Here is an 18,504-nt window from a genome sequence, read left to right on the forward strand (position 1 = left end):
TTCTGCTACCGCACAGCAAGCGGTACCAGAGAGCCAAGTCTAGGTCCAAGAGGCTTCTAAACAGCTTCTACCCCCAAGCCATAAGACTGCTGAACATCTAGTCAAATGGCTACCCAGACTATTTGCAGAGCGTCAACTAGCCGGTGCCCCGCACATTGACTCTGTATCAGTACACTCCTGTATATAGTCTCACTATTGTTATTTTACTGCTGCCCTCTAATTTATTGTTACTTTTATCTCTTATTCTTATTCAAACAATTTTAAACTGCAATGTTGGTTAGGGGCTCATAAGTAAGCATTTCACTGTAAGGTCTACAACTGTTGTATTAGGGGCATGTGACAAAAATTAGATTTGTTTTGACTCTAGACTCATCGCAAAGTTATGGATTTACATACAGAACCACTGAATAAAACTTGTGCATAAATCTAAGTAACATAATTGTAAAAATCCCCATCAAAATCCGTAAATTTAAGCTCGAAATATCAGTTTTTTTGCAATCCACTGCATCCGCCTATGTTGGGTTTCCGCATCTGTGGTGGAAGGTGGAAGGTGGCCGAGCTCCAGCGGTGTTTGTCAGACCATGAGACATCCCAAAAATCGGTCTTCTCATGAAAACACATGTAGCGTCCAAACGGTTTGGCCTACAAACTATTATGACCACTCCATGGAAAGGGGAGACTCCCACAAGTGTCACGGGACTCGTTTGAAGGTAACCCATACAAACAAATGGAAGTATGTTTTGTGCCAAGAAAAATAAGGCCATAAAAACACATATTTCCTTAGCTTTCTTATATCTCCTAGATATAGGACAGACACCTCAAAACCTTATACCTTATGATTTATTTTTAGACGGTCTTTTTTGCCATTTATGAATGTGTTATTCAATGCGTTTCTGTGGGCTTTAGTAGTAAATGCCAAATTCAATATTTTATCAAATATTTTTTATATATTTTGGGGGGATACCTAAAGAGGTCCTAAAATTCAAAATGTAATAGCTAACTGATCCATATTATGACCATCTTAAAACAATTCCATATGTTAGCTAAGTAAACCCCATGCCCCCTCCCCCTACCACCCAAACGGCTTAGACTTTTAGATCGGTAACACGTGAATGGCACATATCCACTCCAGAAGATGCAATATGCTGCATGTCTTTTGGGTCAGTTATGTGGTTTGCTTTTTTCTGTTCTCATTCTCAAAATGTGCATAATAACTTCCAACCAGTTTTTTTTTACAACTCACAAAATAATTGTGAAAGCGAAAGTTTGGCAGGAATTCAATTAGATTTCAGCTTTAATGAATCACTGGATCAGAACTCTGGCAGGCAAGACATACAGCAGTATATCCTAATAAACTGACTGTAATGGCAACTAAAATAATTCATTTATACCTTTCTCTCCATTTGGTTCTTGTCCCCATGTGTTAATTTTGTTTTTTGTTTTCTTTAGCTGTTTTTCCCATCAGAGCATCTAACTGAACACAGCATTGGTCAAACAGGAATGTTTTGGCCAGTGTTTTTTTGTTTGTTTGTTTTTTAGCTTACTCCGTCAGTAATTGATTGATTCTCACAAGAACTCTTGATGAAAATATTTTTTCTATTTCAGTGTTCACATTTTATTTTCATCATTTTCTAACAGACTTTTATTTATCAAGCTATGCTAATAGTTATTACTGTACTAATCTGAAATGTAACACAACATTAACTATCAATGAATCTAATCATGGAATCTCCTTCACATACTCCGCCAAATGTTTCTAGCTGACAAGACTTCTGGTTCGTTGGAGGCCATTAAAGTTTATAGGCATTATTATTATGTCTGTTGCTCAAACTGAGGAAATCATTTCCACATCACGGTGGCTGTCAACGCAAGTGTGGGGATAATGAGAAAAACGACATCTCTTCACAGGAAGCCTCATGGTGAACTCTGGGCTTCCAGCCAGAAAATCATCTGTTTGTCATCGCAGAGAAAGAAAGAAGAGAGCGAGGATCCTAATAATGTAGACCAGCCAGCCCTATCTTCCCCCAAACTTCCTTTTTCAATTAATCAATCACATTTTCTTTATAAAGCCATTTTTACATCAGCAGTTGTCACAAAGTCCTTTTCAGGGGGAGTCTAGGTGTCTTGGAGGTGGAAACATCCTTTTCTCATCAGTCAATATTACAGGTCATGTTGCCTTCTTGACTGATTATTCCTGCCGTCAGAGCAAAATGTTAAAGGTCATATCCCCTTATCAACCATTCGCATTCGCTCTACGTCATATCTGTTGATTTTCTTGTGTCTAGTTAATGACTCTTTAAAGACTGAAAGGGCAACTTTTCTCTCTAGGGTCTATGAAATATTTCCAGAGACTTTTATGTCCATGTCTGTCCCCTCCCCTACCTCAATTTCTGGTAATTATCCTTTGGCCTCTGTGATGGGGAACACCATATTTTATTATCAACAAAAGGACCTTTGACCCGAACCCAACTAATTGATACCAACTGTTGAGAACCAACAGACACCAAAAATAAAATGTGTCCTTTATGAGTTAATTTGATACAGTAAAATGTCCCACCGCATAGTTTCAGAGTTTGAGGAAATGTATACCTCATCGAATTTCACCAACAGCACCTTCAAGTCGGTTCCACTGAGAAAAAATATCCATCAACAACAGCTCTCTCAAGAGAATACCACCATGGACCAATGTTGAACAACTTCACAACTCCCTAGATACAGTATGCATAAACATGAACATTCTTAACCTTGACACATTTGCTTTGAGAGCGTCTTAGCCACTGAATTTGTTACCCACTTCAAGCCTTTTTGTAAGTAATGAAATAGGATTAAGCCTCTGTAATGCTGATTAAATTGATACCTCACTGTAAATGGGTGGTGCACAGCTTTCTCATATAATGGAAATGTAGATAATTTCCCCCAAGAGCCTTATGTAATAACCAAGTCAGTGTCAAAGGCCTGAGAACCGTCTATTTTTGAAACCCTATTTCAGGATATTGAACACTGCATAGCTTAACTGAAGGCTACTCCTGCCTTTGGTCTGAGCTATTGTTCCCCCTTGTAGTGTTCTAAGTTTACTGGAAAATGCACAAACAAGAGAACTACTTTTACAAACATTTAAATGTATGCTGAACTCTATAATATGAAGAACATGCTATAGGGGAACCTAATCATATGGAATTTCTAAATAATAAACCCTCTGACTGCAAGTCTATCTTTTCAATACAATCACACTACGTATGAATATGCATTGTACTCACTAGACTTGAACATGGTTCTGCTATTCACTTTAGCAGTGTGGGTGATGAGCAGCAATATACATGTACAGGCAACTAGGGACCTGGAGCAATTTACGTTACTGCAGTCAGAACAGTATTTTCCACAGCTTCATATAGAATTTAAAACTGACAGATACAACACATACATAATGACTAGGAGAGAGGATTGAGCTGGATGGGGAAGAATGAAGCGACGGCCAAGCTTTGTTTATTTACAGTACATGGAGGACCTGGCAGAGACTGGACTGGCCTCTATTGCCTCCATCATAGGATGTGGTCTAGGGTGCGGCTGACTATTGGGCTGGAGTAAGGGTCTGGCCTAGTTTAACTCCTGGTGGGTTTATCATATACAACTAGACCATGGGAAGATGAAGCTGAAAGCTAAAACATATACACCGAGTGTACAAAACATTAAGGACACCTGCTCTTTCCCGGACATAGACTCCAGGTGAATCCAGGTGAAAGCTGTGACTCTTTATTGATGTCACTTGTTAAATCCACTTTGATACAATTGAGACATAGATTGTGTAGGTGTGGCATTCAGAGGGTGAATGAGCAAGAAAACAAATTGAAGGGCCTTTGTACGAGGTATGGTAGTAGGTGCTGGGAGCATCGGTTTGTGTCAAGAACTGCAACGCTGCTGAGTTTTTCATGCTCAACAGTTTCCCGTGTGTATCAAGAATGATCCACCAGCCAAAGCACATCCAGCCAATTTGACACAACTGTGGGAAGCATTGGAGTCAACATGGGCCAGCATCCCTGTGGAACGCTTTCGACACCTTGTTAAGTCCATGAATTGAGGCTCTTCAGAGGGCAAAACAGGGTGCAACTCAATATTAGGAAGGTGTTATTAACGTTTTGTGCACTCAGTGTTTACATAAATAACTTTACTTTTAAGAACATGGCAACTATTTGAGTACAATTCATGGCTAAAGAGATTTGTGTTGTCTACAAAATATCCAATATGTTCCAAATGATGTCTTTCTCATTATGATATACTGCATCTGTCCCTCCCACTCCCTTATTTTGCCGAAACATTGCTTAAACTTGACAAATTAATTGATAATGCTCAATTACATGGTTAAAATGGTTTGGGTCACGACCCACTGCATGTGAACTTGATGGGTGTCTGAAAACCTACATTAAAGGACACAATTAGCTATGAAATCTTGCATGACTCAATTCCACTACACACGCCTACCCAGTGTATAATATTTCTAGAGAGAGAGACATTCATTGAAACAGCTATTGGTAACTTAATTAACTCAGCATCTGGAACTGATGAGGTTCTGGTCACAGAAAGACCAAACAATAAAAAATATATCTCGGCATCAGCAAAAAAGACATCTTGATGGTTCTTACCTAAGAAGGGGTACCATAGCATCTCTGGCAAATCTGACCATAACTCTATCCTCCTGATTCCTGCTTACAGGTAAAAACTCAAACAAAATCTAAGAGTATTGTGCTCAATACGGAACTGGTGCGATGAAGTGGATGCTAAACTACATTATGAAACCAGCCTACCAGACAAGTTAAATGCCTTCCATGCTCACTTCGAGGCAAGCATCATTGAAATATGCATGAGAGCACCAGCTGTTCCAGATGACTGAGTAATCTCGCTCTCCGTAGCCGATGTGCGCAAGACCTTTAAACAGGTTAACATTCACAAGGCCGCGGGGCCAGATGGATTACCAGGACGAGTACTCAGAGCATGCACTGATCAGCTAGAAAGTGTCTTCACTGACATTTTCAACCTCTCCCTGACCCTGTCTGTAATACCTACATTTTCCAAGCAGACCACCATAGTCTTAGTGCCCAAGAATGCTAAGGTAACCTGTCCAAATGACTATTGCCCCGTAGCACTGACATTCCAGACATCCTAAACCCACTCCAATTCTCATATGATGCAATCTCTATTGCACCCCACACTGGGTAGATAGATGGGCTGTTTACAGATGGGCTATGTGCAGTGATCTGTGAGCTGTTCTGACAGCTGGTGCTTAAAGCTAGTGAGGGAGATATCAGTCTCCAGCTTCAGAGATTTTTGCAGTTCGTTCCAGTCATTGAAGGAAAGACGACCAAATGAGGAATTGGCTTTGGGGGTGACCAGTGAGATATACCTGCTGTAGCGCGTGCTACGAGTGGGTGCTACTATGGTGACCAGTGAGCTGAGATAAGGCGGGGCTTTACCTAGCAGAGACTTGTAGATAACCTGTAGCCAGTGGGTTTGGCGACACGTATGCAGCGAGGGCCAACCAACGAGAGCGTACAGGTCGTAATGGTGGGTAGTGTATGGGGCTTTGGTGACAAAACGTATGGCACTGTGATAGACTGCATCCAGTTTGTTGGGTAGAGTGTTGGAGGCTATTTTATAGATGACATCACCGAAGTCGAGGATCGGTAGGATGGTCAATTTTACGAGGGCATGTTTGGCAGCATGAGTGAAGGATGCTTTATTGCAATATAGGAAACCAATTCTAGATTTAATTTTGGATTGGAGATGCTTAATGTGAGTCTGGAAGGAGAGTTTACAGTCTAACCAGACACCTAGGTATTTGTAGCTGTCCACGTATTCTAAGTCAGAGCCGTCCAGAGTAGTGATGCTGGACAGCGAGCAGGTGCGGGCAGTGATCGGTTGAATAGCATGCATTTAGTTTCCCCTGCGTTTAAGAGCAGTTGGAGGCCACGGAAGGAGTTGTGTGGCATTGAAGCGCGTCTGGAGGTTAGTTAACAGAGTGTCCAAAGAGGGGCCAGAAGTATACAGAATGGTGTCGTTTGCGTAGCGGTATATCAGAGAATCACCAGCAGCAAGAGCAACATCATTGATGTATACAGAGAAGAGTCGGCCGAGGCTTGAACCCTGTGGCACCCCCATAGAGACTGCCAGAGGTCCAGACAACAGGCCCTCCGATTTGACACACTGGACTCTATCAGAGAAATTGTTGGTGAACTAGGCGAGACAATCATTTGACAAACCAAGGCTGTCGAGTCTGCCAATAAGAATGTGGGGATTGACAGAGTCGAAAGCCTTGGCCAGGTCGATGAATACGGTTGCACAGTAATGTCTCTTATCGATGGCGGTTATGATGTCGTTTAGGACCTTGACCATGGCTGAGGTGCACCCATGACCAGCTCTGAAAACAAATTGCATAGCGAAGAAGGTACGGTGGGATTCGAGATGGTCGGTAATCTGTTTGTTAACTTGGCTTTTGAAGAACTTAGAAAGACAGGGTAGGATAGATATAGGTCTGTAGCAGTTTGGGTCTAGAGTGTCACCCGCTTTGAAGAGGGGGATGACTGCGGCAGCTTTCCAATCTTTGGGAATCTCAGACGATACGAAAGAGCGGTTGAACAGGCTTGTAATAGGGGTTGCAACAATTTCGGCAGATCATTTTAGAAAGAGAGGGTCCATATTGTTTAGCCCGGCTGATTTGTAGGGGGTCCAGATTTTGCAGCTCTTTCAGAACATCAGCTATCTGGATTTGGGTTAAGGAGAAATGGTGGGGGCTTTGGCGGGTTGCTGTGGAGGGTGCCGGGCAGAGTACTGGGGTAGGGGTAGCCAGGATGGAAAGCTTGGCCAGCCGCAGAGAAATGCTTATTGAAATTCTCAATTATAGTGCATGTATCGGTGGTGACAGTGTTTCCTAGCCTCAGAGCAGTGGGCAGCTGGGAGGAGGTGCTCTTATTCTCCATGGTCTTTGCAGTGTCCCAGAATCTTTTTGAGTTAGTACTACAGGATGCAAATTTCTGCTTGAAAAAGCTAGCCTTAGCTTTCCAAACTGCCTGTGTATATTTGTTCCTACCTTCCCTGAAAAGTTGCATATCACGGGGGCTATTCAATGGTAATGCAGAACGCCACAGGATGTTTTGTGCTGGTCAAGGGCAGACAGGTCTGGAGTGAACCAAGGACTATATCTATTCCTAGTTCTACATTTTGTGAATGGGGCATGCTTATTTAAGATGGTGAGGAAGGCACTTTTAAAGAATAGCCAGGCATCATCTACTGACGGGATGGTCAATGTCATTCCAGGATACCCCGGCCAGGTCAATTAGAAAGGCCTGCTCGCAGAAGTGTTTTAAGGAGTGTTTGACAGTGATGAGTGGAGGCCGTTTGACCGCTGACCCATTACGGATGCAGGCAATGAGGCAGTGATAGCTGAGATCTTGATTGAAAACAGTAGAGGTGTATTTGGAGGGTGAGCTAGTTAGGATGACATCTATGAGGGTTCCACGTGTTTACGGATTTGGATGAACCTGGTAGGTTCATTGATAATTTGTGTGATATTGAGGGCATCAAGCTTGGATTGTAGGATGGCTGGGGTGTTAAGCATGTCCCAGTTTAGGTCACCTAGTAGCACAAGCTCAGAAGATAGATGGGGGGCAATCAATTCACATATGGAATGGAGGCCACATCTTGGGGCAGAGGGAGGTCTATAGCAAGCGGCAACAGTGAGTGACTTGTTTCTGGAAAGGTGAATTTTTAGAAATAGACGCTCGAATTGTTTGGGTACAGACTTGGATAGTAATACAGAACTCTGCAGGCTATCGTTGCAGGAGATTGAAACACTGCCCCCTTTGGCAGGTCTATCTTGACGGAAAATGCTATAGTTAGCGATGGAGATTTCAAGGTTTTTGGCTGTTTTCCTTAGCCAGGATTCAGACACGACTAAGACATCCGGGTTAGCAGAGTGTGCTAAAGCAGTGAGCAAAACAAACTTAGGGAGTAGGCTTCTAATGTTAACATGCATGAAACCAAGGCTTTTACGGTTACAGAAGTCAACAAATGAGAGCACCTGGGGAGTGGGACTGGAGCTAGCCACTGTAGGACCTGGATTAACCTCTACATCTCCAGAGGAACACAGGAGAATTAGGATAAGGGTACGGCTAAATGCTATATGAACTGGCCGTCTAGCACGTTCGGAACAGAGAGTAAAAGGATCAGGTTTCCGGGCACGATAGCATAGATTCAAGGCATAGTGTACAAACAAAGGTAAGGTAGGATGTGAGTACATTGGAGGTAAACCTAGGCATTGAGAAATGATGAGAGAGATATAGTCTCTAGAGACGTTTAAACCAGGTGATGTCATCGCGTATGTAGGAGGTGGAACAACATGGTTGGTTAAGGCATATTGAGCATGGTTAGAGGCTCTACAGTGAAATAACACAGCAATCACTAACCAGGACAGTAATGGACGAGGCATATTGATATTAGAAAGAGGCATGCATAGCCAAGTGAACATATGGGTCCAGTGAGTGGTTGGGCTGACTGGGAACACGGCGATTCAGACAGTTAGCAGGCCGATGCTAACACACTAACAGTTAGTAGGCCGGGGCTAAACAAGCTAGCAGTTAGCAGACCGGGGTTGGCAAGATAGCAGTTAGCAGATCAGGTTAGCAAGCAAGCAGTTAGCAGGGCATAGCAGTTAGCAGACTGGGGAAGGCAAGCTAGCAGTTAGCAGACCGGGGTTAGCAAGTTAGCCTTTGGGGTCGTCACAAATGGGGGCAAGTCTGTTTTTGCCTCTTCGTGCGGTGACGTCGATAGACCAGTCGTGGAATTAGTAGGGTTCCAAGTAGCTCTAGGTAGCTAGCAGGTTAGCAGAATGGACCTTCAGCGGGCTTCGCGCCTGAGGGGCCTGTTGGAATCCTCGGGCAGATTATGTCAGTATTCCAGTCGTAGAGGATCGGCGGGGTTCCTTTGCCCTGTACCGGAAGTAGAAGGGGTCCGGATATTGTAGCCCAGGAGTGAGCCGGGAGATGGTTCTAGCATGGGCTAGCCCCAGGTTAGTTGGTGCTAGCTCCGGGCCGGAAACGTTAGCCAGGAGTAGTCAACCCTTGCTGCAGTTAGCTAGCTGTGATGATCCAGATGAAAAGGTTCAGTTTGCAGTAGGAATTCCGGGATATGGAGGGAAAAATAGGTCCGGTATGCTCTGGTTTGAAACGCGTTGTACGAACTGGTGAGAGCTTTTCGAGCTAAAGGTTAGCTGATGACCGCTAGCAGTGGTTTGCTGACTGATAGCTTGTAGCTAGTTAGCTAGCTCGCTTCATTTGAGATATTCCAGTTTGGAGGTAAATAGAAAAACTTTAGGGGGAAAAAACAAACAAATCCACACCGCATTAGGTGAGGCGGGTTGCAGGAGAGTATTTATTTTGAAGTTTAGGAAAAATATTAAAAAGATCGTGAAGAAAAAGATATATACACATGGGATGAGACAAGACAAAGACAAAGTGTCACGTCCTGACTTTAGTTCCTTTTGTATGTTTCTATTTTAGGTTGGTCAGGGCGTGAGTTGGGGTGGGCATTCAATGTTTTTGTTCTATGTTTTGTATTTCGATGTGTTTGGCCTGATATGGTTCCCAATCAGGCCATACTTGGGTTGCCTGTTGCACCATGTTGCACCATACTTGTTTATTATTATACTTATTTTCCACCATAATTTGCTAATAAATTCATTACAAATCCTACAATGTGATTTTCTGGATTTTTGTCTCATTTTGTCTGTCATAGTTGAAGTGTACCCATGATGAAAATTACAGGCCTCTCATATTTTTAAGTGGGAGAACTTGCACAATTGGTGGCTGACTAAATACTTTTTTGTCCTACTGTATGTACAGTATTTATGTACACTACCGTTCAAATGTTTGGGGTCACTTAGAAATGTCCTTGTTTTTTAAAGAAAGGCCATTTTTTGTCCATTAAAATAACATCAAATTGATCAGAAATACAGTGTAGACATTGTTAATGTTGTAAATTACTATTGTAGCTGGAAAGGGCAGATTTTTAATGTAATATCTACATAGGTGTACAGAGGCCCATTATCAACAACCATCACTCTTACGTTCCAATGGCACATTGTGTTAGCTGATCGGAGTTTATCATTTTAAAAGGCTAATTAAAAGGCTACTAGAAAACACTTTTGCAATTATGTTAGCACAGCTGAAAACCTTTGTACTGATTAAAGAAGCAATAAAACTGTCCTTAGAATTGTTGAGTATCTGGAGCGTCAGCATTTGTGGATTCGATTAAATGCTCAAAATGGCCAGAAACAAAGAAACTTGTCAGTCTATTCTTGTTCTGTGAAATGAAGGCTATTCCATGTGAGAAATTGCCAATAAACTGAATATCTCGTACAACGCTGTACACTACTCCCTTCACATAACAGCGCAAACAGGCACTAACCAGAATAGAAAGAGGAGTGGAAGGCACCGGTGCACAACTGAGCAAGAGGACAAGGACATTAGACTGTCTCACAAGTCCTCAACGGGCAGCTTCATTAAATAGTGCCAGCAAAACACCAGTCTCAATGTCAACAGTGAGAGGTGAGTCTGGAATGCTGGCCTTCTAGGCAGAGTTGCAAATAAAAAGTTACATCTCAGACTGGCCAATAAAAAGAGAAGATTAAGATGGGCAAAAGAACAAAGACACTGAACAGAGGAACTCTGCCTAGAAGTCCAGCACCTCGGAGTTGCCTCTTCACTGTTGACTTTGAGACTGGTGGGAAGAGGGCTTGTTGGGTTAATAAAAAAAGACTACTGAACAGGATAACACATCTGGTAAGGGAAAGCCTTATCAGTCCAACGTTTCCTTCTAACCAGACTCACAGGTGATTCATTCCATTCATCCATATGGATTGTCATTCTGATCAGTCATTGAGCAAGTCTTTATGGAGTCTGTATAAAGTAATCATCTTAAAATGAGTATCTACTTTCAAAACATTTCCTGATTTACAGATATGACATAAAATATCAAACAACTTGCCCTGTTTGCAGTTACAAACTACTATTATAGTTCAATTCACTTGTCTCAACAACCACCATTGCAAAAACTTGAATGCTGTTCCACTTACCTCTCTGTGGGGGAATTTGTCACGTCAAACTCCCACAGTTCTGCCAGTTGTCAGTCTGCAGTTTACATTATCACAATGGGAAGGGTAAAAATCTAGCTCCAACTAGGATGAAGGACTGCTGCTTTGCCTCTCATCTCCCTCAGTTCCTCACTGACATGCACTGTACATTCTCACAGCTTGCTCGGAAAAACCTCCAAACATGTCAGACGAGGTTGTGGAGATACCAATCTGTTGTATGGGACTGTATTGTGCAAAAGTGGGAGGAGCAATACAGTCACACATCCACCAGATATGTCCTGGCAAAGATGACTAGAACAGGAATATTCAACGTTTTGAGAGTGGGCTTTAAATAACTAAATAGTTCATATCAAATTAAAGAAATGGTAGTATTGGAGTGTTACACAAAGATGTGTGACATTACAATGATGAATCAGGGATTACCAATGGAATAAATCATTTGATCAATTCATACTTTATTGCTTTTTTCACTTTCAGTTGTCTGGATGAGATATTTTCAACCTGCTTTCTGTGTGCAGCTAGGCTACATGTTGTAAATTGTGCAGCTCGGAGGACAATGCAGACAATGCTTGCCCACTATCACCTCATCCTCCCACACAGGAGTGGATGAGTAAAAGAGCACTGCTTCCCTTCTCCACTGTGCTGCCTGCCTGAATACATGACATATAGTACATTTTATGCAGTACATCGTGGCCTAGAGCCAAGCATTTGCATAAAGAAGCAGTAAAGCAATACAAAGACACTAACAAAAATAAATACCACATGAGAGAGAGAGAGAGAGAGAGAGAGAGAGAGAGAGAGAGAGAGAGGGGGAGAGAGAGGGAGAGAGAGAGTGTCAAAGACTGTTTGTGTGGGAGGAAACAGAGAGATGGAGAAGAGGAATATCATTTTTGATATAGGAGATATGAACATCGATCTTAGGGGGTACTGGGTATTCTCAAGATGTTATAGGGGAACCCAGTACTGTAGACAGTGTGTGGGACCGACTACCACGTTATTCCTTTATGTATCTATTACACATTTGATTAGACAACAATAGAATACACACATATAATACAGAAGTATAGACAATGTAACTTTAAGACAAAGAATCAACATTGATAATGAATCATCAACTTTAAGGAAAGAAAAATGGAAGAGCATCAGTAGTGATTTTAGGGCCTCTTTACACTACACTGCTTCCACAACATAAAGTAGGTTCAGGAGAGATACTTGTATAATTTATTAATGAGCCGGATGTAGATTCAAATCTCTCTTTGAAGACATTAACCCGGAACTTTGCCGACTACTAAAGATTTTTGAAACCCGCATAATACATGCATAATCTATGAGCAGAATTACAGATTTACCTCAATTAGCCATGAAATCCCTAGTTTGAAAGTGACTGTTTTTCCACTATGCGGGCCAGCCCCTAGCAATTCGAGCAGGTTGACATAAAGTGTAGTGAACTTTGCTCTAAGGGCAGAAATATTCTGATTAGTTTAGGGAAGAACAAATCCAATTGGTTTCAAAAAGATCAATGGGCAGAGTTTAACAGATGCATAACTTTTTAAAACAAGGGTGGAGGTTTCAACTGAGAATATTGTAAAGAAAACTTTGAGTTACAAGATGTAATAAATCATTATTGTGTTACAGTAGTCAGACAAAAAGTGACAAAATCTCTAAAACACAACTGGTAAAATACAGCAAGCTAGCAGCAACATGCTAAACTACTCAGAGCAAGCAAGTGAGCTAAGTATTTAGCAACTTCTTACCTACCAATGTTGAATTAATAAATAGAGCTAGTTAGCTAGGTGTCAAATATACAAGAAAGTCAGCTGACATCTGATTTATTTCAATGTTGAATAATATATATGAACATAAAAATGAGAGATGGACAGTTATGCTGCCCGAGGGGCAGCAACGTAAAATGCTAAGTTTAGCAGAGCTAGTTGGCTAGCAGATAACTATCTCTTACTAATGCTGAGTCGTAGAATATAATTAGCTCAGTCTCAAATATACCAGTAAGTCATCTCCCACTTACTTTATCAAACTATTTAGTTGAATACGTTATATAAACTTAAAAATTGGAACGGATTGTTATGCTTCCCTGGGGTTAGAAATGTAAAATGCTACACTAAGCTGAACTAGCTATCTAAGCAGTTAGCTACCTATTACTAATGTTGAATAAAAAAGCAGAGCTAGCTAGCTTTCAAATATGCCAGTAAATGAGAAAATGATTACCAAAACAAATTGGTAAGATTAAGCTTAATAAACTATAAATTGGATTTTTTAGTTTAAATGCTGCTCACTCAAATGTTAGTTTGGTTAATTTTCAACTGAACCTTTATTTAACTAGGCAAGTCAGTTAAGAACAAATTCTTATTGACAATGACGGCCTAGGAACAGCGGGTTAACTGCCTTGTTCAGGGGCAGAACGACAGATTTTTACCTTGGCAGCTTGGCTATTTGATCTAGCAACCTTTCGGTTACTGGCCTAATGCTCTAACCACTGATTTAGATAACTTGGTGCCCATGGACTTATCTTAACCCAAACTAACATTACTTGCCTTGGGGAAGTATTTAAACAGTGCATTCAAAAGGCTGCCCCGAAGGCAGTTGACTTTCTTAAATTACCGTTTGTACTTGATGTCTGCCCTTATGGCCTCAAGTGATCTTGACCCAAATAAACATTTCTGCCCCCAGGGCATCGTAAACAGTCTGTTCCAATTTGTTTTGTTTATATCGCTTATTCAACTACATTTACATTACATTTAAGTCATTTAGCAGACGCTCTTATCCAGAGCGACTTACAAATTGGAATAAAACAAATGTTAACTAACAAACTGTCAGATTTGAGACCATGCTTGTTAGCTATTTTATGTTAGAATTCAACATTAGTAGGAGGTCGCTCTCTGCGCAGCTAAACTACATTTAGCTTAGTATGTTACATTTCTGCCCCCATAGAAGTATACCAGTCTATTCCAATTTTTAAGTTTCTAAAGCTTATTCAAAATATTTTTTATATAGTAAGTGGGAGCTAGCTACCTATGTTCTATGACTCAACATTAGTAAGAGATAGCCATCTGCTAGCCAACTCATTCTGTTCAGCCTAGCATTTACAATGCTGTCCCTGGGGCTGTCCATTCCTGTTTTTTAAGTTCACATAGCTTATTGAACTTAACATTTCAATAAAGCAAATGTTAGCTGACTTACTTGTATATCTTACATCTACTTGCTCTATTTTATATATATATATATATATATATTTTTTTTTACACCCCCTCTTTGGAGGACACATTAAAAAAATATATTTTTTTACAGCTTTTCTGCTACATATACATAAATTTTTACATATATACATATATATTTTACATACACATTTTGCACACGTGATACTTTTATATAAAGCAATCTCATTACCAAACATAAAGTATTAATCCCACCCCTCAGCCACTCTCAGCCCATCCAATCTATCACCATAGACTACCCATGTTTATTTTCCATGTGCCATATATTTTAAAATTGTGCTGAGATGTTTTACAATAATTTTGAACCTTTCTAATCGTATAGTATCCACAGATTGTGAGGTAAAGATGAAAACCTTTCCTACGAGTATTATTACATTATTTATTGACTGGCTTTCCAAATCGCCCAACACTGCTATTTGTAAGGTAACCATTCCTGAATAAATGATCTAGTGATTCTGTCTCTTCACAGCTAAATCTACAGAGCTAAGATTGTTGTATGCCCCATGTATATAGCATTCTACTCGAGGCAATAATTTTGTGCAATAATTTAAATTGAAAACTCAAAGTGTTGAGTCAAGTGTTGTTTTTGGTACCAGTTCATAAACCATGTGCCATGGAATCGGTACATTGTAAATCTCTTCCCATTTATTTTGCAACCTGTATGGCACAGCTGTTAAAAATGTTGTCTTCAAATGAAACTGGTATATTTTTCTATTCATGCCAATTCCTTTCAGCCAATTTGTATCTTTAGTATATGGCAGGCAAGCAAGTTCCCTACCTTCTCCCTTTTCCACTTGCTTCCTCCATTTTGGTGGTAATGCTGCAATCAGTTGGTTTTAAGTTTGGATTGAGCAGACATTCCCATATATTTCCAATAGCTGCATATGTGACATAACTCCACCGTTTATATTCACAATACATTAATAAATAAACATTTTTATTTTTTCTTCTCCATAAATAATGTTTTTATAATTAATCAGCATATTTGAATTTAACCATAACATTTGTTGTAATATTTGTTTTATGTTCTCGTTTGCTCTATTTATTAACTCAACATGAGTAGCTAAGAGGTTGCTAAATGCTTAGCTAGCTAGCAACTCTGATTAACTTACCATGTTGCTGCTAGCTTGCTACATTTGACTCTTTGCAGCAGTTTGCCTAGCAGTTATGAGCTTCCCGAGCCGGCTAGGTGGAAAAATCTGCCATCCCGCCCTTGAGCAAGGCAGTTAACAACCAACAACAACTGCTCCCCAGGCGATGATGACGTGAACGTCGATTAAGGCAGCCCCTGCACCACTCTAAATCAGAGGGGTTGGGTTAAATGCGGAAGACACATTTCAGTTGAATGCATTCAGTTGTGCAACTGACTAGGTACACCCTTTCCCTTCACTGACTCACATTTGTCTGACTACTGTAACACAATGATTTCAAAATGTTAGCTACAACTTTTAACTCAAAGTTTTATTTACAAGATTCTCAGTTCAAACCAATGGTGTATAAAAACCCTGGATTGCAGATCATGCTATGTATCGGCAATTGAGAGGCTTTGAAGGCACCAGTCGGCTATATTGCCACTCCCCATTCGGAGTCGTCCTTCATAGGAATGAATGTAAATCAAGTCAAATCAATTTTATTTGTCACATGTGCTGAATACAACCTTACAGTGAAATACTTACTAACAAGCCCTTAACCAACAATGCAGTTCTAAGAAAAATAAGTGTTAAGTAAAAAATAGATGAGTAAAAAATAAAAATAACACCAAGTAGTGCATATACAAGTAATTGGTTAAAACCTCCACCATGTTTTCCTAAATTGTGAATCTCGTAAACTCAGCCCATTGACCTTTTAGAAAACAATCAGATTTGTTCTGCCCTAAACCAATCAGATTATTTCTGAATTTAAACAAAGTTGACTACACGTTTTATGTCAATCTGCACAATTAGAGTTTTAGCCAATGAGTTTCATTCAGCCCTTTGCCATTTGAGTGAAGGCTAGTAAGATGCACATATAGCAGAACGAGAGAGTGCAATAATGTGGTGCACATATCTGCACATACAGTGCCTTCAGAAAGCGTTCGCACCCCTTGACTGTTTCCATATTTTGTTGTGTTACAGCCTGAATTTAAAACGGATTAAATAGAGATTTTGTTTCACTGGCCTACACACAATAACCCATAATGTCAAAGTGGAATCATGATTTAGAGATAAAAAATAAAGAAATCATTAAAAATTCAAAGCTGAAATGTCTTGAGGCAATAAATATTCAACCCCTTTGTTATGGCAAGCCTAACTAAATGAAGGATAAAACATTTGCTTAACAAGTCACATAATAAGTTGCATGGACTCACTCTGTGTGCAATAATAGTGTTTAACATGATGTTTAAATGACTACCTCATCTCTGTACCCCACATATAAAATGATCAAGCAGTGGATTTTAAACACAGGTTCAACCACATAGACCAGGGAGGTTTTCCAATGCACTGCAAATAATTGCACCTATTGGTAGATGGGTAAGAATAAATAAAAGCAGACATTGAATATCCCTTTGGTCATCCCTTAATTAGACTTTGAATGCTTTATCAATACACCCAGTTACTACAAAGATACAGGAATCATTCCAAACTCAGTTGCCAGAGAGGAAGAAAACTGCTCAGGGATTTCACCATGAGGCCAATGAGGACTTTAAAACAGTTACAGAGTTTAATGGCTGTAACAGGTGAAAACTGAGGATGGGTCAATGACATTCTAGTTACTCTACAATACTCCACAATAATGGCGTGAAAAGAAGAAAGCCTGCACAGAATACATTCAAAAACATGCATAAAGTAAAACTGAAAAAATAAATGTGGCAAACAAATTAACTTTGTAATGAGCACAAAGTGCTATATTTGGTGCAAATCCAACACAACACATCACTGAGTACCACTCTTCATATTTGTGGCTGCATCATGTTATGGGTATGCTTGCCATCGACAAGGACTAGGGGGCTTTTTAGAAGAAATAAACAGAATAGAGCTAAGCACAGGAAAAATCCTAGTGGACAACCTGGTTCTTCTTTCCAACAGACACTGGGAGATAAATTTGCCTTTCAGCAGGACAATGACCTAAAACACAAGGTCAATTATACTAGAGTTGCTTACCAAGACGACAGTGAATGTTCCTGAGTGGCCTAGTTAGAGTTTTGACTGAAATCGGCTTGAAAATGTCTGTCTAGCAATAATCAAAAATGAACTTCACAGAGCTTGACATTTATTTAAAATAACCATGTGCAAATGTAGTACAATCCACGTGTGCAAAGATTTCAGAGACTTATTTCTGTATTTTATGTTCAATAAATTTGCAAACATTTCTAACAACATGTTTTCACTTTGTCATTATGGGGCATTGTGTGTAGATGGAAGAACATAATTCATATTTAATTCCTTTTGAATGTAGGCTGTAACACAACAAAATGTGCAATAAGTCAACGGGTATGAATATTTTCTGAAGGCATTATATGTGACATAGTATGCATATTTGGGTAAACGCTTTTTCTCCCACATCACGTCCTTGCAATAATTACCTTCATTACTTTAACAGTAAACAGCATTTTTGCTCTGTTAGCCGAACAAAAAATGAAATGTTTTTGTGAATCATTGCATTAATCAAGTGTGCAATACCATGTGCAATATGGTTTAGATGAGAAGCTCCTGTATAGTATAGTAATAGCTGTACTCACACAAGAAGCAGGAATGTGGCTTGGGCCACAACACATCCAAGGCTAGTGTAAACAGAAAAGTTGCAAATCGGATGTTGAAGAGAGATAGATCTCACTAGACACATTTTACTAATGTAAATCCACCCTTATTTAGATTGGCTGCAGCTTCTCCCACCCACCATGTTGTTGTTGTTTTTAATAGGCTGAAAAAAACGTTCATTTCCTGAACGTTCTCCAATCAGTAAACCACACCCGCAGGATAACACCCCATCCCAGGAGCACACCCAAAAAGTCCAGTGTCATAAAGTTAGGAGGTGTCATGTTGATTTAAAACTAGGAGTTAAGCATTTGTAAACAAGCCCATGTCAATGGCTAAGATCTCTGCAATACATGCATGAAAATGTAAACAACACTTTCTCGTAGGAGGAGTCTAAAAACGA

General features: G+C 40.2%; 1 protein-coding gene across 3 annotated transcripts in view; it reads right to left on the reverse strand.

Moving 5' to 3' along the window:
* The window catches only part of LOC124041243 (gamma-adducin-like), a 42,315-nt gene extending 24,112 nt beyond the window's left edge, over positions 1 to 18,203 (reverse strand). Inside the window, exon 1 of one of the 3 annotated variants that reach the window (XM_046358606.1) lies at positions 18,086 to 18,203. The gene's annotated coding sequence lies outside the window, so the exon portion shown is untranslated. Of the gene's footprint in view, positions 1 to 11,119; positions 11,326 to 15,479; positions 15,615 to 18,085 lie in introns of those variants that run through there. The other 2 variants (XM_046358604.1, XM_046358603.1) reach the window with 2 other exon arrangements.
* Between the last annotated feature and the right edge of the window lie 301 nt (positions 18,204 to 18,504).

The sequence above is a fragment of the Oncorhynchus gorbuscha genome, linkage group LG08 (assembly GCF_021184085.1).
Source record: "Oncorhynchus gorbuscha isolate QuinsamMale2020 ecotype Even-year linkage group LG08, OgorEven_v1.0, whole genome shotgun sequence".
Lineage (NCBI taxonomy): Eukaryota > Metazoa > Chordata > Actinopteri > Salmoniformes > Salmonidae > Oncorhynchus > Oncorhynchus gorbuscha.